The 21,538-nt window shown below is 45.9% G+C and overlaps 1 protein-coding gene across 1 annotated transcript in view; it reads left to right on the top strand.

Annotated features, from left to right (window-relative positions):
- The first annotated feature begins 10,812 nt into the window (after positions 1 to 10,812).
- Positions 10,813 to 21,538, top strand: part of LOC138570244 (E3 ubiquitin-protein ligase TRIM15-like) — a 541,749-nt gene continuing 531,023 nt past the window's right edge. The window contains exon 1 of the mRNA XM_069648994.1: positions 10,813 to 11,270. The gene's annotated coding sequence lies outside the window, so the exon portion shown is untranslated. The remainder of the gene's footprint in view (positions 11,271 to 21,538) is intronic.

Raw genomic sequence — 21,538 nt, 5'->3', positions numbered from 1 at the left:
AGCACAGGAAAGAGAGGAGGGAGAGTAGGAGATACGTCACACACGCAAGACCCGAGCGCAGATCCAGTCGTCGCATGCGTTATCTAGTCCACCTCTGACACTAACTTCAGCTCTTCGGAAAGAGAACAGCGAAAGAAGGGCTAGGTCTACGCATTGGGCAACTCAACTGCGACAGAACACAACCCGACACTGCTGATGGGGCAAAACGAAAGGCCCACTGAATTCCTTATAGACACGGGTGCTGTGGTAAACGTAATAAGTGAACAGATATACAAAGATTTACTGCAAGCCCCGAAACTGGGACCAGCGACAGTCGACATATACCTGTATGGAGCAACATCTCCACTTAAGTGCCTAGTGCAATTTGAAGGAACATGCTGCTACAAGGGCCAATCGAAGAAAGTGCTCATGCACGTGCTTGCGACAGAGAGTGAAAGCAGCTGCATAATCAGCTTCAGAACAGCAGTTGACATGGCCCTAATACATGTGCTTTACAAACTGATGGTGCACAAATATATTGAACCTGTGCACATTGTAAAGGACGACTGGAGGGGGGTATCTGTACTCCTGCCCTCTATATGGCAGAGTAGAAGCACAGAGCACCCCAGCCAAGATTCTCTGTAAAGTAGCAATGGACGAGCAATCAAGGCTTAAGCTTTCAGGAGGTGATGCGGGCTGGTTCTTAAGTACAGTGTAGTCTCCAAGCACCCACAAAGGAATGTCCACACACTACGTTAGTGAAAACACAGCTCTTTATATAAATAAGGTTTTGAAATATATACATATACAATGAAACACTTTGTGCTCAGGCAATACTATAATGATAAATGCACAATTACTCTTTTATTCCATTAAAATGCACCAACTGCAGACAGTTTCAGCAGGCATACAAATCAATACCAAGAGGTATCAACCATGGATTTGGGAGGGAAACAAGTGGTTTAACAATTGGCAGAATAATGGACCCCTACCACTACGCACAGTTCTGTGTGAGGATCCCCCCACCTGGGCAACCTGTAAATAAGATATTAAACAAGCCCAGTCCATGTATTGTTGAGCAGAGTCTTATTTCCTTCTATAAAGGTTCTACTACCCCAATGTACCTGGTTTAGCAGAGTTTGACGACGGGTCATCGACGAATCCTTCTTGAGTGAACTCCCTTTAAGGCAGGAACCACGGATCGTCGAGCTTCCGTGAAGAAAAGGTGAACAAAGGCGTTGAGGCAGCAGCTTCGGGCCTGGCGGTGCTCGTCGATGATCGGTCAAGGACGTCCTATGAAGATGAGGCGTGCGGTGCACCTTGACGACGATAGTTTGTTGCTGCAAAGAGTCAAAGAAGAGTCTAGGCCCAGCAAGGGTGTCGGGTCGTCGGCAGTGTCGTCCACGATCAGGACTCGACCATGGTTGACTTTCCAATCTTCTTCAGCGCCTTTGAGGACTTCGAGTGGCAGGAACCCACCGGCGGATTCTCCTCGGTTCGTCAGCTACCTTGATTTTCTCCAGCGGGACAAAGCGGTTGTGGTATTTATTTACCCACTCAGAAGTACTTCCCCACATCACCAATCTGCACTTCAGCAGAACCAGTAAAATGGCTGTGCTGGCACCTGTGAGCACCACTGCCTCACACCAAAACGGCGTTTTGCAGTGACAAAAGGACGGATGCACTGTTTTGCCAAGCGCCATTGGGCAAGATGGAACAGGGAGCACCACGAGAAAGGCTACTAGGGTGTGTTCTTGTTTGTCTTAAAGAAATGGAGTGAAAAAGCAGCGCTGTTTTGCTGCAAGCCCAATTTCCCATTGAAAAAGGGAATATTTCACCTTTAAAATGATGCCGCTCTGATGCTATTTGTCCCCGTTCTTCATCACACTACCTTTATCCAAAAGACCCTGTCATGCCCAGCCGTATTCACATTGTGCTCCATCAGAAAAGAGCTTTATTCCTGAAGGACAGGCTGTGCCAGCCAAACCTGAGAAAATCAACAAAACGTTTCCTCCAGTGTCAAAAATCACTGCTTGAAAAGAAAATCATAGCTTTCTGTGCACATGTCAATTTCATGAAGACTTTTGCCTTGTAGAGACTGTTGTGTAAAACAAGCTGACTACAGCTACAGAACAATATTGGGAAGTAGCTGGATGATAAATCCCAGCAGCATTGACCACATCAAAATGGGCTTTTACAAACCAGAGAAAAAAATGCCTGTTTTAAAAAGTACAATGTTGAATGAAAGCTTGTCCATGCCTAGCAATGTAAAGGGGTTTATTGCTGGGGAAACATATATGGGCTGTTTTATTCAACAGGCTTGTTTTGATTCAGGACAAAATAAAAGAAAAATAAAACTGTTAAACTGCATGGGCTAGCTTTTGCAAGCTCCCAAAACAGGTTATTCTAGGTGGTCAAAGCTAAGGCTTCCCCCAAAAGGGAACCACCATAAACTTCCAGGACACCTGGCTGATAATCACTAGGTTGGAAAACTTTGATTGACCAAGACAAAGAAACTTCACATACTAAATCAGACTTGGATCTGGGCTGAGCCATCTTACAATGGAACTTCTAGGACACGGATGTGCGAAGTGAAAAATCACACTTCCTCGTGACTTTTACCAGAAGCTTCAAAGGAAATTTCAGTGACAACCCTGGGTTGAGGGGGTAGCCTTAAAAAGGCATGTCCATATATGGGGAACAATACTGACATTTGCCACCAAGGACTATTTATTAATAAAAATGTTAAAGACTTTTATCTCTGCAGCAGGACTTTGCAAAAATGTGAAAGGATAACCATTTAAATGTGATTTTATGGGCTTTAATTTAAGATGTCATAGACTTCACTGACACATGGGGAATAGAAATGGCAGAGAATTGGGTATTCCACGGAAAATGTATAGGATGCCACTGTCGTATTTAACACTGATATGCCCAATAATAATCTATACACATGTGTAAAGTTATAGAATTTTAAGTAATATTACTCTCACTGAAAAGCGTGAAGAACTGGTAGAAGGGCGAAACAAGGTCCCACAACCATGAGGATTGGACTGCTATGCTCTACATACAATATGCAATATGCCCGTGTTCTTTTGTTAAAGTGCTACAACTGTATAAATGTGTAAATTAGGATATGACTGATTTTTGGCAAAAAGGACTATGGGATAGCTTTTTACCTCATAAAATGCAGCCTCATAAACTGGGACGCCTCCTCAAGGAGGCAACCAACATTGATTGTCCTGTCCGCTTTTTGGAGGTAGGCCTAGCTCAGTTCTGTCCACCAATAATTCTGTCATATCACCATGCTCTATAAATAAGAGTGGTTGACAGAGCTCTACACACAATCTCTACGGAATTTCCTGCGGATGCGTTCCTGATCTGCTCCATTCATCTTGCTGATTTCAGATTTCACTACAAGGGCAAAGCATTGCTGACCCTACTCCAGCAAGGCCAAAGCATTGCTGATCCTGTCCAGCAAGGCCATTGATCCAAACAAAACCCCTAAAATCCCATTATAAAAAGGGAAAGGCTGTGGTACCTTTTGCATCCTAAAATCAGAGCAGCTTGCTGCCCACTACCTGCATGCCCGCTGCAACCCTGCCATCCCGCTGTCCTTGCCATCCGGTGACCAGAATTGCCCAGCTATTTGCTGTAAGGGGCGCCCGCCATGTGGTGACCAGACACAGTTGGCTGTTGCATAAATCCAAACCTAAGCGTGGAATGTGATATCTCCCCATCACAGAGAAACACATAGGGCCTCATTACGACATTGGAGGTAGCCATGCCGCTATTTGCGGCATGGCTACCCCCATTCCGGGTAACGGGTTCCCTGAATGGGGAAATACCGGGCCATTCCGACCTTGGAGGGCCCGGTATTTCCCCATTCAGGCAACCCGGACCTGGTACATCCCCATTACCATTCGAGCCCCGATAACGGGCCCGTTGTTAGCATGCTGGACTGCTTGCGGGACCCGCTAAGGACGCTAGCGGTCCCGAGGAGACCTCGTAATGCGACGGTAGAGGGTTAACAGGGCCGGCACCTTTACCAGCCCCATTAACCCCCTACCGCCAGGGTCATAATGAGGCCCATAGTCTCCCGATTCTTGACACTTTTGTCTGTATTACACTCTCTAAGCACTCCTATTTATACCTTGGTAAATTGTTAAAACTGTTAGAATTCTCTGTGCACCCTGTCCTTCATTTCTAAGTGCTAGCGCCACCTCTCTTTTCATTTCTGTCTGGTGTAAATCCTAAACCCTTAGTTATATTTTGAGTAATCAAACTAATTTCCAGTTAAAGTTGAGCGCTGGGGTGATAAGGTTGACCTCGTGAATCAACCTTGGAGTTTACTGTGTTCCTCTTTAAAAATATAGTCTAGATAATTTAGTTTAAGCAACATTTTAACTGGTCTATTTTTCCTAAAAGTGAACCCCATTCCACCCAAATAATCTCATCCAAATCTTCAGCTACCACCATTCTTTCACTTTGATATTGTCCCTGTGATATACATCTGTCCCCCAGACCAGAAACCGCATTGCCATTTTCAGTATTTCACCCGTTTTGATAAAAAAAAAACGTTTGGGTCATTTTAAACGGGAATTGAGAAAATTGCAACTTTCCAACGTGTCATTTGGCTGCAGCATGTTCTAAATTTCCACTCATTTTTTAATTGTATGCTTCTTGTTGATCCATTGCATTGTGATTGCTAGTGTTTCTGTATTCCTGTTGTTGGGAGAAATCATATTTGCCTCACCCATTTAACCGTACATTAATTATTTATTTGTCCATTTCCGAGTGTCATTTCATGCAGTTGCAAAGGGTTTAAAATCTCATTCTGTGAGGGAAGCTCGGATTTTGATTCGGTTTTCTGCCCCTTATTCCTGACTACCTGCTGCTTCTTTCTATCCACTCAGAATCTGATTAATTGGGGGCTGAGGGAACGTTGCATGGGGAAACCTTACCTTGGGTGCTATCTATCCTAATTCAAAAAATGCTCCTACTCACTTGTGCTTTGGATATGTTCTACTAGAAGGTTAACCAAGTGCATTGCTTCCATTTTCATTGTAATTATCACCCCGGTGGTGATTACTGCCCCATATTAAAATTGTATGATTTCCTTAGAATCTTAAAGTAAATAAAATATTGCATTTTCACCAACCAGCCTGGTTCATGATCCATTGTGACCCGGCGTATTTGAAAAAGGGTGTGTGAGACGAGTTGTGTACCATCTCAAATTGAATCTGCATAGAATAAAGAGAAAGGCATCTCAATTGAGCGCTACATCCTAGGCTGAGACCAAGGTGTGTGTCGCCTGATTCAAATTTTCAACACGGTCGACAGTGATGAGCAAGGGAGTCCTTGATTCAAATATCTTAGGCAATGGAGAATTGCGGCTTCGGTTGTCGGCAGCACAGCGTCAAGCTGTCCCCGCTTCTGGGCAACACGGTTTTGACTGGCTTCTAGTGGTTACGCCAGTCCTCCGAACCCTGGTCGACGACGGTGGACGTGATGTCCAGGCGTTTCTCTTCAGATTCCTCGGCAGTCCCTGTCTCCGGTCACAGTCTTTCGAAGGCTGATTTCCAGGGAGCCTTGGTGAAGGTTAGCTGGTGTACGATGTTCCCTCGTATCTCGGGAAGAGGTCTCCTAGCCAGGTCCTCTCTCGGATCAGTACTTGGAGGCACAACAGCTTTCGGATTGCGTCGAAGGGCAAGCAGCAGCAAGGCCTTCTTCTTTCAGCTGGGCTTCAAGATCAAGCATCACGTTTCGACTTCAGCTTCTGAATGATTCTAGTCAGTGAGAGGTCCCCAGATGTACTGTTCTCTATCTCATTCGCACTGCTGAGCCAGGCTCAGGCAGCCAATCATTCAGAAGGGCATTCAGCAGGCAGGCAGCCAATCAAGCTCACAGTGCATTCCGGCCATTCTTCTCCATCCAGACACTCACAACAAGGAATGTGGATTGGGACAAGCACTCCGCCATTCAGCACTCCACACTGCATTCATACCAGTTTCGGGAAGGGCTGTCTCAGTCATTGTGTCACACACCAAAAACCAGACACGCATAACATGAAATGTATATTTGTCACACACTCCATTCACCCAGGTCCCACCCCAGGGGTGTACCCACAACATACAGTCACTGGGAAGGCCCCAGCCAGTCTGGCCTGGACTTCCCCACAATATCATAAATGGAACTTCCACCCAACAGCCAGTCAGGGGAAGGGACAGAGTCAGGGCTTCCCAGGACATTGGGAAATCAAGGTAACCGGCAATGAAAAGCAAGAGGCCACAGGGGCCATCTTGTCTCCCATCAGGAATCAACTGATTCCAATGGCAGGGCCTGGGAATCCCAAAATGAAGGATACTCAGAGCACCTGTCAAATTCAGCATGGAGCTGCCACCAGCCCATACCCTGCTCTGTGGACTACACACAGGTGCCCAAAAACATACACTAGGGGTACAGGGTTGTACCCCCACCCATGGGTGCCATAAGGGTATACCAAGGGTCTGTTCACCAAACCAAAAAGAGGAAGATCTGCACTACCAGGAGTCCCACATGGACTCCTGTGCAGAAAATTACACAGAGCACACATGATAAAAGGAGTACAGGACTTGGACATGGAGGCCCTGTCCCTCCAATGCATTTCCAGCATCACACACGATTAAGGATCTATACCCAAACCTATTAAGGGGATAGGAAAACTGCACAACAGACAAATCAAGCTGCACATTGACGAAGAAGTCCGTCCGATGGCGTAACACTATAGGGGCATACCGGTGAACATCCAACGAAAAGTAGAGGACGAACTACACAAGCTGATAGAACAGGACATAATAGAACCGGCAACAGGACCCACCACATGGGTCTCACCCATCGTTCCAGTTCCTAAAAAGGGTTCAGACGCCATCCGGCTGTGCGTAGATATGAAGAGTCCCAACCAAGCCATTCTAAGGGAAAGCCACATGGCGCCACGCATCACAGATATGACACATTTATTAAATGGGGACAAAGTTTTCTCTAAACTGGATTTGCAAAAGGGATACTACCAGTTGGTACTGAGTCCCGAAAGCCAGAACATCACAACTTTTGTTATGCACCTGGGGCTCTAGAGGTATAAAAGATCGAGCTTTGCCGCTGAGATCTTTCAGGCAGAGATCCATAATGTGATTAAACACATAACAGACTGTATAAACTACAGAGATGACATTCTTGTGTTCAGGACTGATGTAGGGAAGCATGATGAAACTTTGGCCAGGGTGTGCATGTCACTGGAGGTGGCTAATCTTACCCTCAACTAAGAAAAGGGCGAATTCAGGAACGGTACACTGAAATTCTTCTGCCATATTTTCTCTGAAAACGTCATGACGCCGGACTCAGACAAGGTCACTGCGCTCAATGAGACACCACCAGCGACCAACGTCTCCGAACTAAGGTCGTCCCTGGGCCTCAACAGTTACTGCACTTGGTACATCAAATACTTCGCCACGGTCAGTGAACCACTTCGGGCACTGACTAAACAAAATGCTGCGTTCAACTGGTCAGAAGAGTGCCAACACGCATTAACAACGATTCGAGAGGGAGTAGCTCGAGCAGAGAACATGTCTTACTATGATGCCAGCCGCAAAACGGAACTGACAGTGGACGCAAGCCCAGTTGGGCTGAGTGCCATCCTGGCCCAAATTGACCCAGCAGAAACCGGTCACACACACATGGTTGCCTACGCCAGCCGCAGCCTCTCGGCTACAGAGCAGGTCTACTCGCAAGCCGAGACGGAAAGTCTCGCAGTGGTGTGGGCATGTGAACACTTCCATCTTTTTCTCTATGGCAAACCATTCAAAGTAGTGACCGACCATCAGGCTCTCTTATTCCTTTATGGCAACCACCAGGCCAAAGTGCCACTCCGCATCGCTAGGTGGGGGCTCAGATTACAGGACTACTCATTTGAGATGGTACCCCGGCCGGGCAAAGAAGAGAATGCCGCTGACTTCCTGTCCCAGCATCTGAGAAGTGGCTGTGCCCCTGAACCATCGGAAGCAGACTGCTATCTCTGATACCTGATCCAGCAGGCCATACCCAGGGGCATTGAACCAGCTCACCTTGCCCAGGAAATGGAGGCAGACACGGCATGCCAGATAGTATGCGAAGGGCTCAGATCGGGCCACTGGAGGAGAGCCGAAGAAAGTGGTCGTCTTGAGTTGGAGGATGTACAGAAGGAAGTGGACAGGCTCCTGCAAGTGAAGGAGGAGTTAGCTGTCTCTGAGGACAACATGTTGTTGAAGGGTCACAAAATGGTAATTCCGGCATCACTGAAATGTAGGGTGGTGGAGCTAGCCCATGAAGGGCACCGGGGAGTGGTCTTCACGAAACGCATGCTACGCCAAAAGGTGTGGTTTCCCCAACTAGATTCTCTGGTTCTCTGGTGGAGGAGATCCTGAAACAGTGTCCCACCTGTCGCCTTATCACACCTAATTGACACCCTGAACCACTGCGGATGTCAGAATTACCAGAAGGCATCTGGGACGCAGTAGCTGCTGACTTCTTTGGACGGATTGAAGAGGGGAAATACGTACTGGCCATCATGGACAAGTATTCCAGGTACCCGGAAGCTCAAATTGTGTCCTCGACCGCTCCCCATCACGTCATCCATGTAATGGACTGCATCTTCACGGCATACGGCATTCCCAGGAAGGTGAAAACAGACAATGGACCTCCCTTCACTGGCCAACACTTCGCACGGTTCAGCGAATACATGGGATTCCATCACCAGAAAACCACGCCACTCAGGCCACAGGCGAACGGCATGATCGAACGTTTCATGGCCAACCTCAAACAGACACTGCAATTGGCCCGGCTCACGGGACAACCAAATGAACCAGTGCTTCACCAATTATTGAGGGACTACCGGGGTACGCTCCACAGCTCCACGAGGAAGAGTCTGGCAGAAATAATGTTTGGGAGGGACGTGCGTACCAGACTACCGCAGACTAAACCTCAAGAGGGTGAGCAACCGAATGATGCCGAACTGAGGGAACAAGATCGAGCGGCTAAACATTGAATGAAAGAATATGTTAACGTCCGAAGGAAAGCCATAGAGCCCCAGCTGGAGGTGGGAGAAGTAGTAACAGTGAAACAACCACAGACCCACAAGCACACGTCAGCATTCAAAGATGAACCACTGATTATCATGGAGAAAAAGGGTTCCGCACAGCACAAGGGACCAGGGACCCACCACTTGAAATTCCTGGCACTTCAAGAAGTTCCCCTAACCAGCCCCAGGATGCTAAGTGCAGAGTTGACATATCAGATGAATGTGCTTCAGACGACCCATATCAAGGAGATCAAGAAGACTCGGATGTTTCTGGTGTGGAGGACAGAGGTGGATGAGAGGAAAGATGTTCTGTGGGAACGGCGAACTCGAGACCACAAAGAGCAAGGGACAAGCCTCGAACTCGAGACCACAAAAAGAGCAAGGGACAAGCCTCGAACTCGAGACCACAAAGAGCAAGGGACAAGCCTCGAACTCGAGACCACAAAGAGCAAGGAACAAGCCTCGAACTCGAGACCACAAAGAGCAAGGGACAAGCCTCGAACTCGAGACCACAAAGAGCAAGGGACAAGCCTCGAACTCGAGACCACAAAGAGCAAGGGACAAGCCCCGAACTCGAGACCACAAAGAGCAAGGGACAAGCCTCGAACTCGAGACCACAAAGAGCAAGGGACAAGCCTCGAACTCGAGACCACAAAGAGCAAGGGACAAGCCTCGAACTCGAGACCACAAAGAGCAAGGGACAAGCCTCGAACTCGAGACCACAAAGAGCAAGGGACAAGCCTCGAACTCGAGACCACAAAGAGCAAGGGACAAGCCTCGAACTCGAGACCACAAAGAGCAAGGGACAAGCCTCGAACTCGAGACCACAAAGAGCAAGGGACAAGCCTCGAACTCGAGACCACAAAGAGCAAGGGACAAGCCTCGAACTCGAGACCACAAAGAGCAAGGGACAAGCCTCGAACTCGAGACCACAAAGAGCAAGGAACAAGCCTCGAACTCGAGACCACAAAGAGCAAGGGACAAGCCTCGAACTCGAGACCACAAAGAGCAAGGAACAAGCCTCGAACTCGAGACCACAAAGAGCAAGGGACAAGTCTCGATGCTTCATTGAAGAAATGGGCTGATTGACCTCATGTTAAGTTCGGGTGGGGCCCCTGTTGGGTAACTGTTTAATATGGGGGGGATGTCATGTTGACAGTTATGTTCCGGGGCACGGGCGGGGCGGTAGGCGGGGAGGGGAGGGACGATGAAAGAGAAGGGCAAGTTTAGTACGTGTTGGAGTGGAAAGGAATAAAGATGTTGAATCTGAGTTTGCTGGCTGTGTCTAAAAGCCAGGCCATTCCTCAAGGGGAGCCTGCTACTACAGATCTACAAGCAATTCAAGGGGAGCCTGCTACTACAGATCTACAAGCAATCAAGGGAAGAAACAGTGGGGATCAGATCACCTAAATTAATATGAATAGATAACTTGATATGTACTAAACACATATCAGTGAGTTCATCACAGGAGAGTCACTCCTTGTTTGAATAAAGTTCTGCACTGCATTTCCAAAGTTACCGAGGGTGGATCTCCAAGAAAAGTAACGTGTGCAGCTTATGTCGTTCCCACCCATTTCCACCTCTGGATGTGGGCCGAGCACGGGTGAAGATGTTGGGACTACGTGCAATGCACGCAGCTGATATAAAAGCCCGAGTATGTTAAGCAAGTCTCACGTGTTCGTGTTATCTGTTCTCACAGTCAGCCGAGAGCAGAGACGCCCAGTTGCACTTCCCGGTTGGTTTCTGCTGGGAATCGAAACTTAGGGAGCCATGGCTGCAGCGGATGCCCTGCGCAGTCTGCAGGAAGAGGCCACCTGCCCCATCTGCCTGGAGTATTACACGGAGCCGGTGATCACGGCGTGCGGGCACAACTTCTGCCGCGCCTGCATCCGCGTGTGCGCCCAGGGCCGCTCGGGGGGCTGCCCAGAGCCCCAGTGCCCTCAGTGCAGGAAGCCCTGCCCCCAGACCGAGCTCAGGCCTAACCGGCAGCTGCAGAGCATGGTGGAGATAGCCAGGCAGCTCTCGCTGCAGCCCGCAGAGAGGGCAGCATGTGCGGGCAGCATGTGCGGGGGAGCACGAGGAGAGGCTGAAGCTCTTCTGCGAGCAGGACCGGGCCCTCATCTGCCTGGTCTGCAGGGAGTCCAGCCAGCACAGGGGCCACGCCGTGTACCCCGTGAAGGAGGCGGCCGGCGCCTACAAGGTAAGGGAATGGGGGGGGGGGGGCGGTAGGGCATGCATGGCACCCTGCCTGCTGGGAACTCATCCACGGGCCACCATGCTCCCAAAGGCACTATGAGCTGCAAGGCTGCAAAATGTACCGATCTTCCTGCAGAATAGCAGAACCAGGCAATAATATACACAGGGCAGTTTCTAGCCAACTTAGTGCCCAAGGTGAAACATCAGAATGCCCCCCTCCCTGGTACCCCCAAAGACTGACACACGTCACTCCCAAACTACACCTCTTGTCATGCGACAAAACCCCTCCTCAATATGAATAAATAATTGCTATATAAATCAAGCTGGTTTCTTGACATTGTAATGCAAGTACTTTACAGAAGAATTCTAATGTTTCTGCCCAAGTAAATGGTTTTTCTGTCACCTGCTTAGGGAAGGCCTTGCCGGAATGCAGTTTCAAACTGTCTGTATGGGCACGCTGCACTGTGAACAACCTACCGGGGTCTGAGGGCCCACTGACCTGGCCCTGTGTTGCAGGTGTTCTGTCCGTACGACCTCACTTGTATTACGCAAGGGGCAATACTAGACTAACCATATGAATTATTTTCTGATAGAAAGTTATCATTCCAAGATGGACAGTCTGGTACACTCACGTTGTACTCTTTCAAAATACCTCTCTGAGAGTGGGAAAAGGGACAAATAGCACCAATGAGGATTCCTGTATGCTTTGCATTAAATGACAGAGCATTTCAGGACTGAATCAGAGATCTCTATATTTGATAAACAACTCTGTGATAAAAGGATTGTATGTGTGAATCTCTAAATGCATAACAGATGCATGGCTTGGTGCTCACATCACGGTTCACAATTCTCACCCTAGCATTAAAATGTTTGTAACAATGAACCATGCCTGCTCATTTGGACAGTTTATGTTTTTTTATGCGAGTATAACATGGCTGCAACATCAGCCACTGTAATTGGGTATAAGGGCTCTTTTGCTTCTTGTTTCAGAAGAATTTTAGTTCAGGAAGGGCTGGGTCTCACTGTGGGCATGCCCAACCCCAATACAGAAACATCTATAGGGAATTATATCTACAGACAGGGCAGGATACAGCACAAGAGAGACCCAATAAACAATGCACAGAAAGGCTACATAGAAAGGATTGTACCTCTTTCAAACTTTTGCCTGACCAGTAATATAAGCTGATAAAGCATTTTAAACAAAACTGGCTTCTGATGCATGGTATAGATCCCACAGTTCCTCAGCCACTCCCTCCTCACCATTTCACAGGCCTCAGGGGTTATTTCGCCAATAAAGAGCAGGCCCGTGCTTTATCTAACAGAGCTAGCATTCTTATTAGTGCTGGCCTGAAGCTAGTGAAAATCATGGTGTGGCAGTGTAGAAAGGGCATTTGGCCTAGTGGATTTACAATTAGAGGCAACCTCTTAGAGTGTATTATGTGTTTAAGTGTGGGCACAGTATGGCATGCTCGTCAGTCACATACACAAAACAGTCCAGTGTGCTCTTGTATGGACATTGGGCACATTAGACAAAACCAGGTATAAGTGCTGTTACATAAGGGAGAACCACACAGACACCATTAACCAATAGAGTAGTACTGGGGAGACCCCCGGCCGCCCCATAGAGGCGAGGTTTGCTCCGAAGTACTCTAAGACGAGATAGCTGCACCTTTGAGATGGATGGGGGTGCAGATGTATTACTCCAACACCAATCAATAACGACAACTCAATGGTTTGGCAAAGGGAGTCCGTTTAATGACCAGTACAAAAAACGGGGAGTCATGCCAATCAGCAGTGATGCGATAGTCCATCTCGCTTCAACTCCAACAAACTTCATACAAACAGTAACATTTATACTCAAAACTCATCATAATTGACGTGTAACATTCAAAAGTTGATAAGCATTTCTATTGGTTCGGAAAAGGTAACCTTAATATAGGTATTATATCTGTATATGGTAACGGAGTGAGGGGATTGGGTAAACACTATCAGGTCGGCGTGTAAGCCCTCCCTTCAAACATGACTACTGTAGACGTCACTAAAAGTACGACGTCCCATTGGTTCTACTAACTATAGGACCCTAGATTATTTGGTCCATTGTGATTGGGTTGGCATCAACCCCATGCATAAATTTCCACTTTGCTTAGCAGCACGCAGAACGGTCAGCCAGGTGCAGGGTGACCCCCAGCTTCCCGGCCTTCCTCCAATTAAGGTTACAACCAATCATTGCTTCAGAAACTATGTGTCAATTATTTTACTGTTGTTGGCCTCGAAACTGCATCTTCTGTCTGGAAAAGTTCTGATATCTCTGTCTGGATGGATGCCAAGCGTAGGTGTGAACCCGTGCTCCTTCTCGCTCGGCTGATCACGTGCTACCCACCCCGTGAATTTGTCGAGTTTCTCTATATTTGTGCATTTAATTCTTCTTCAGCTCGCCACCTGCCTACACCTCCTTATCTCGACCTTTCAAAGACAGGATATTCTGTTCTTAAGTTTCAATTACGTGTAGCTACTGTTCGTTCCTTCTATTAGTCTGACCTTGGCTCTCCTGCCACAAGTTGCATCTGCTGAGTTTTGATTCAGCCGTCTCTTCTTGTTTAGCTGAGATATGAATCTTGTCTTGTTTGGCCTCTAGTAACCTGAGTTGGTTCTGCTTTTCGTGCAAAGTGGACTCACACTTGTAATACTGTGCTTCTAATGGCGCTTGCCGCTCTATTCTTCTACTTAGCATAGCAAGCCGTACTGTTTTCTTAGCTTTCTTGCGGTTTCAAGCATTTGTACAGGCGTTAGCTGGTTGAATATCTTCATCCTGCTTACAGCTTAAGCTTCTTTGTATTTCATCAACGTTTTCTTCTAGGCTCACGATATCCTTATTCATGGAGTTTCGTCTCTTTGTGTCATTCTCGGGTCGTCACCTCATTTGGGACCTCCTCTACAGAGTGGTGACTTGTGCAGCGCACAAATCATTGCTGCACACATCACTGCATTGATTTGCAATGGACTACTGTCTGCATGGTGACACACAATGAACTCCACTTTCTTAATCAAGGTGCCAAGTGACATTGAGTTGCCATCTGGTGTGCGTGCTGGGCATTGGCTGACTTGTTTAGACAATTGAAAGACCTTTGATGCATTTAGTCCATGTCCCAAAGTAGCCACTAGAATACGTAAGCAAGAAAACTAGAGTTCACCTTCCCAGGCATGCGCCATATGTACGTACCTAAAAAGAAATATACAAAACAAAAATGTTTTGGTGTGTCAAATAGAGAGACACGAAAATAAAGAAAATTGTTTTAAACTTTTCTGTGTGGCACGTTAATTCTCTTTTGCATAGGTTTGATCAGCTAACTGATACTTGCGCTGGCCTGGTGAATAAAAATGACCCATGTTCAGTTCTTAACATTATAATGTTTTGCACATAATGTATAAAAACAGTGGCTTGTTAAATGAGCCATCACATATAAATTGCCCGACATGAAAGGCTGTCAACACAAAAAATGAGGGGCGCAGGTTGTGTGACTCCAGACTAACTCACACGCTGCGATTGGAATATGCATTCCTTTGCTTGCATATTCCGAACGCATCGCAGTCATCTGCAAGTCAACAGAGATCAGCCAGCCGCATATCGCAGAGGAGAACCCACCGGCACAGCAGGCTGCTTAATCTGTTGTCCGGCAACTTACTGTGTGGGCCCCTTAATGCGCCCACCTCCTGAGCTATTTAGCTCTGCACCCCGGGCCAAGAAACAAGGCTTTCAAAAAAGGTAGCAGGCGCTCCTCTGCAGAAAGAACATGGCATGATAACCTGCTCTGAGATGAGAGTTTGTAGCACACACTTTTTGCTCACTGTACCTTTCACAGATGGGAAATATCCATTTGCATATCAGTCTTTGTCCCGCCCACGTGGGCAGTCCAGCACCGAAATGCTATGGCAATTCCTCTCTGACCAAGAGTACCAAGAGCAACCCCATACACGTTAAGCCGTGTTGGGCCTTATCGGTGAGGTGAAGCTGTGCCTCTCTGAGCACAGTGAGCAGGGAGTCCATGTCTGGTTGCACCCAGGTAACTTAGGGTGAACAACCCCAAGTTCCTTGCAAATATTTCAAAAAAGGTAGCAGGCGCTCCTCTCCAGAAAGGAAACAAGGCTGCATGTACATCGCTGGCCGCTGGCAGTGATTTTTTTTAATGGTTAATGCGCACGCGTTTCTTGGCGCTGCAGCAAGCATCAATTGACATCTCTTCTCTCTAGCTCTAAAATGTGTATTCATTTGTGAAACGAAACCGCTTCTTGGTACCGTAGAAGACAAGTATCTCTACTCGCTCAGACTCGCTGGGACTGGGAGTAATATGTTTGTCAGTTGGTAAAGTGCATGCGCTTCTTGGCGCTGTAGCAGACAATAGTAATGCATATGTCTTCCCGGTGGCACTGAAATGTGTATTCATTTGTGAAGCGCCAATGTACATCGCTGCTCGCTGTGGTGATGCCACATGTGCATTCTGTTATTCATTTGAAAAGCACACCTGCTTCTAGGCGCTGCAGCCGACAATGAAGTAAATCTCTCCTCGCTAACTCTGATATCTGGATTCATTTGTGAAGGGCAGACGTTTCTTGGTGCTGCAGCAGACAATAATGTACAGTTTTCCCACAGGCTCTTTTATTTGGTAAGGCACACCGCTTCTCAGGGATAGGAGCCGAATATGGCATATGAAACGTGCCAGTGCATTTCAGTCCTACAAGTGCCACTGGCAGGTGTCCCATGCCATGCCAAAAATATAATTGAGAAAAGAAATTCTGATGCGTATTCCCCTACATGTCAAAGAATGTCTTACAAGAAAATACAACCTCCGATGTATCTTTTTTAAAAAGGATATGAAAAAACATCTTGGCGACTGGATATGAAGAGTTCCCAGACTCGTGCCTATTTCCTTAACTACTAAGCTACCACTTTAATGCAACACCTAGTCCGTCAATTTCCTTAAAACTCACCTCCTTTGTGCACTGTCAAGTGCGTCAAAGTTACTCCTTTTTCTGTTTTAAGTCGAATCCTATTCTATAATACTAAATTTAAAGAACCGTTTCATACACAATCTGTTACTGTCCAATGCTTTCAATGTCTAATTGTATTGTTTACATGTTTTCCAAAACAGTATTGTAACAATATTGAAGTGTGTTTGTGTGTGTGTAGATGTATTTCACACTTGACTGTATGAAGTGTGATAAAAACAGTGCAACTATATTTTACTGATAACATAACTTATATTGCAGCATATGTGCTGATTCATGAAATGTTGCTAAATCTTCAGATTTAGGTTAAACAACACTTGCGTATAATACACTCAGTCTTGCCCTATGAAGTTTTCAGAAGCTCTGCAAGGTAATGTAATGTAATGTTTCATTTGTATAGCACCTTTTCCCATTGGTATGGCCTCAAAGTGCTGTAGGTGAATGCCCTTGGGGGACTAATGTCGCAGTTTATTACGCTGTCACACCCAACTCAGGAGGTGGGGGAGTTCCTTTCCCCCCAATGAATGTGGCGCACAACAAATCACTCTGATTTTGATTCGGGTTCTATTTAGTAAGGCCTCCAACCAGTGTCGCACCCAACCCCAACAAAGACCCGGTGCCACAATGGACAAGGAACCAGGCCGTTGTGTAGTAACAAGATATATTTATTTTATTTAATCCAAATTTTAAAAACAAACCAACATCAGCCAGCAATTCTGTGGCAACACAAGAACAAAAATGACTTCCGTAATGGCACCAACAAAGAGATAACGCTGAGCTATACTGCAGCTTTTATTTTCAAATCACCCATCAATACAGAAAAAGAACAATTCAAGACACACAGTGATTGCTGATTTGGTTATAATACTTTTTCTCCCAGCAACCCCCACCCTCCAAACATCAATTAGGCTTGACCCCTCTGAATTGAAGGCCAGTGGCAGAGAGTGGGAACACACTGGGAAAATCAGATGCAATATGAGGGAAAGAAAAGCAATTGGAAAATTTGTTTTGCCACACCTAAACAGAACACGCGGGGCTTGATGGTTTTGGTCGGAGCATAATGGGAACAAAGGGGCAATTTCATTTCTTTACCACACATGCAAAGGAAATGCCAAGCTTCACATTTCTGATTTAAAATGAAGGGGATCAATGGGGAATTTCCTTTTGCACCCTGCACACTCACGTGAAGCAGGGTTTGGGATTAATTCTTTTGACAAATCTTTATGTATACTAGCTCAAAACACACTGGTAAGAGCTTATTGGTTTCGAATGCCAACAAATCATAGCCTGTGATTTCTATAGGAGAATTAATTGATTTCCTTTAAATATGCTAAGGATCTACACAGAAAAACGGGATATTTTGCTATGGGGAAAATAACTAAACAATGCTTTAAAATGCAAGGCCTATACAATCTATGGCTTTGGGGATATTTTAACTTACAGGAGAGGCCTTGTAATGAGCATCAGGGAACAACAGGGCACCTCTGGGACAGCAAGATTGTCAGTTAAGGATAGTCTCCTCTGAATACTCCAAGGGGTACCAGTCTTCTTCTGTTTCCTGGTTCCTGTTTCCAATGCAAGATTCGGGGCCTCTCTGATTGGATGTTTATCGCAAGAGTTCAGCAGCAGGCTGCCTCCTGGAATAAGTGAAAAAGCCCATTTCTACTGCAAACTGGTTTACTTATAGGGCAAATAACATCACAAACCTCTCATGATTCTTGCGAAAGGGATTGGTTGGTTTTCTCTACCCACCTCCCACCGGTGTGCTAATAGGACAAGGAGATTAGGAGTATGCGTTAGGACAGCTGTGGGAGGAGAAAGCTTTGTCATCCCAAAATAACATGTGGGCTCGGCATGTTCAAAACGCTAAAGATCTATCAACGTGTCAAGTACCCTAATTTTTCCAATCTTTACATGTATGAATATATTTTAAGAACTACATTTTAAGATAAATCCGATGATGCTAATCTGAAGTCGGCATGCTCTTCCTATAAAGATATACGTTTTTTCTTCATTTACTCACGAGTCGTATCAGTGAAAAATATGCCACTTTCTAGTTCCCATGTTAATTATATCCTTCGCCCTCACACCAACTTTCAAATCACTTGGAATGAAGGGAAGGCCCAAATAGAATTTTCATTAATAACTTTAGTTATGTTTATCGTTTTAGCATGGTTCAAAGGGGGATACTGTTCCCTTTTAATAAAAGTCTGGAATGACCGCTGTGGCATATACGCTGCCCTTTTTATACAATATTATGTATTTTTCCAATAACTAACTTACAGTCTTTTCTTTATTCGGTTTCATTTTGTGAGCAGCCAGAGGCTGGCTCATGTTTGTTTGCCTTTCCCTTTCAAGCCCTGTGGTGGCCCGCTTGCAACTCTAATGGATATTTTATGGGACTTGTGACCTCAATGTCACTTCTGCTGAAAGAACAGGCGTGGCCTTATCTGTCTCCACCGTGGTTTAAATCTAATCAGTGTATTTCTTTCTATATTTTCAAGTAATCAGCCGGATTGATGGTTGACAACCAGACCTCCCTCTACAAGACAGCAGAGGAAATGTCTTGGAGGTTACGTTTCATCTTTAGGAGAAATGACCGGCCGCATATAATTCTGCAAGCAGTGGCTTTTAAACTCGCACACAATGCATTTTACATTACATTTTGTAAGGCGCCTGGGCCTTATATCCAGGTGTAATGCACTTCTTTAATCTCACAGTTGCAAAATGCATGAATATAACTTTTGGATTGTCCTTATGTTTAGGGCAGTTATATGAGAAAAACATTTTCAAACTCTGAAAGTCTAGTTAGCACTTCTCTTAGTATACTGTCTTTTGGATAAGGAAAAGGGAAGTTCTTTTATTTCTTATAATTGCAATGATCTCGATTTCACTTTAGATGACTGGAGCACTATCTGGTATTACATTGAAGATAATGTGTGCATTGCTGTCTCTTTAAGTTAAAGTGCAGCTATCCATGGATTTAGTAACACAGCATTGTCAGCCACATGTCTTTGCTGAAATGCATTGCGCATATCTTTGCACTTTTGAGATACAAGCCCACTTTCTTTCCTTTGAGATTTAGGCCAGTTTTTGGTTAAATAGGCCTAACGTCTGACATCGCCATTTCTGTTCTGGCTTTAGACTTAAATGGGTATTTGCAAATCACTCTGGCCTCTTTATTTGTGGCATTCAGGGGCTATATTTCACCCCACACTAAAGTCCATGGTATGCGAAATTTGTCAGATGAGTTTGGAATGCGTGTGTGCATTGGGGTGTGGTCTCCTTTAAGGAGCGAAGAATGGGTATGGTCATTGCGGCGTGTCCATAAAAAATGCATCGCCTCAGCACGCAGGGCAGTGCACGAGCAGGGATCGAAGACTATACACGCTGTGTTTGGGTCTTTGTTTGGGGCGGAGAGGGCATCCGTGCACCCAGGCCCGCTGGTCCCATCGGGACACCACATTAATTATGGTCCATACGAAGGAAGGTAGGGGTGGCCAAGTGTCTTCAAGCTACACAAATTAAGCTGGCATGTGGATGGTTGCTGTAGGATCATCTGGATAGTATGTGAATCCAGGAGGTTCATTATGTGTCCAGCTAGAGTGAATTTCTGTCATTGGGGATAGCTGCATTTTTATGGCAGTGGTGTTGTGCGATGTTTCTTAAGAGTGGTGTTTGTAATCAGCCGTATTGATGGTTGACAACCAGACCTCCCTCTACAAGACAGCAGAGGAAATGTCTTGGAGGTTACGTTTCATCTTTAGGAGAAATGACCGGCCGCATATAATTCTGCAAGCAGTGGCTTTTAAACTCGCACACAATGCATTTTACATTACATTTTGTAAGGCGCCTGGGCCTTATATCCAGGTGTAATGCACTTCTTTAATCTCACAGTTGCAAAATGCATGAATATAACTTTTGGATTGTCCTTATGTTTAGGGCAGTTATATGAGAAAAACATTTTCAAACTCTGAAAGTCTAGTTAGCACTTCTCTTAGTATACTGTCTTTTGGATAAGGAAAAGGGAAGTTCTTTTATTTCTTATAATTGCAATGATCTCGGTTTCACTTTAGATGACTGGAGCACTATCTGGTATTACATTGAAGATAATGTGTGCATTGCTGTCTCTTTAAGTTAAAGTGCAGCTATCCATGGATTTAGTAACACGGCATTGTCAGCCACATGTCTTTGCTGAAATGCATTGCGCATATCTTTGCACTTTTGAGATACAAGCCCACTTTCTTTCCTTTGAGATTTAGGCCAGTTTTTGGTTAAATAGGCCTAACGTCTGACATCGCCATTTCTGTTCTGGCTTTAGACTTAAATGGGCATTTACAAATCACTCTGGCCTCTTTATTTGTGGCATTCAGGGGCTATATTTCACCCCACACTAAAGTCCATGGTATGCAAAATTTGTCAGATGAGTTTGGAATGCGTGTGTGCATTGGGGTGTGGTCTCCTTTAAGGAGCGAAGAATGGGTATGGTCATTGCGGCGTGTCCATAAAAAATGCATCGCCTCAGCACGCAGGGCAGTGCACGAGCAGGGATCGAAGACTATACACGCTGTGTTTGGGTCTTTGTTTGGGGCGGAGAGGGCATCCGTGCACCCAGGCCCGCTGGTCCCATCGGGACACCACATTAATTATGGTCCATACGAAGGACGGTAGGGGTGGCCAAGTGTCTTCAAGCTACACAAATTAAGCTGGCATGTGGATGGTTGCTGTAGGATCATCTGGATAGTATGTGAATCCAGGAGGTTCATTATGTGTCCAGCTAGAGTGAATTTCTGTCATTGGGGATAGCTGCATTTTTATGGCAGTGGAGTTGTGCGATGTTTCTTAAGAGTGGTGTTTGTTGGCTCTGGCTTGTTACCTGGTCTCGTAGATGTGGCGTGTATTCTGTCCTGTTGTCAGCTGGAGTTAATTTTCTCTGTAGATTTTCTCTGTTCTCTTTACATTTTATTTGCATGTTCATTGCTGCCCTGGCCTACTTTGGAGGTACTTGAATAACCCCATGCAAGGCTTGGGTTTGGTGCCTTATTGAACGTTTCGGTTGGGTTGGTAATGGAGTAGTTTCTGTTGGAGGGATTCTGGGCCTGTCTTGTGGAGGACACGGTGGGTGATGCGCATGACTTTAAAAGTGGCCCGTTGTCCGACAGGGAACCAGTGGAGGACACAGTGGGTGCTCTCTGGAGCCAAGGTTCAGGGGCTATACTGAAAGACACCTAGAAATAACACAGTGGCAGATTCAAAGTGCAGTTCAAC

Source organism: Ambystoma mexicanum, chromosome 2q (assembly GCF_040938575.1).
Source record: "Ambystoma mexicanum isolate Mex_15411 chromosome 2q, UKY_AmexF1_1, whole genome shotgun sequence".
Lineage (NCBI taxonomy): Eukaryota > Metazoa > Chordata > Amphibia > Caudata > Ambystomatidae > Ambystoma > Ambystoma mexicanum.
The sequence above is the reverse complement of the archived record's forward strand: the minus strand, read 5'-3'. Positions and strand labels throughout refer to the sequence as shown.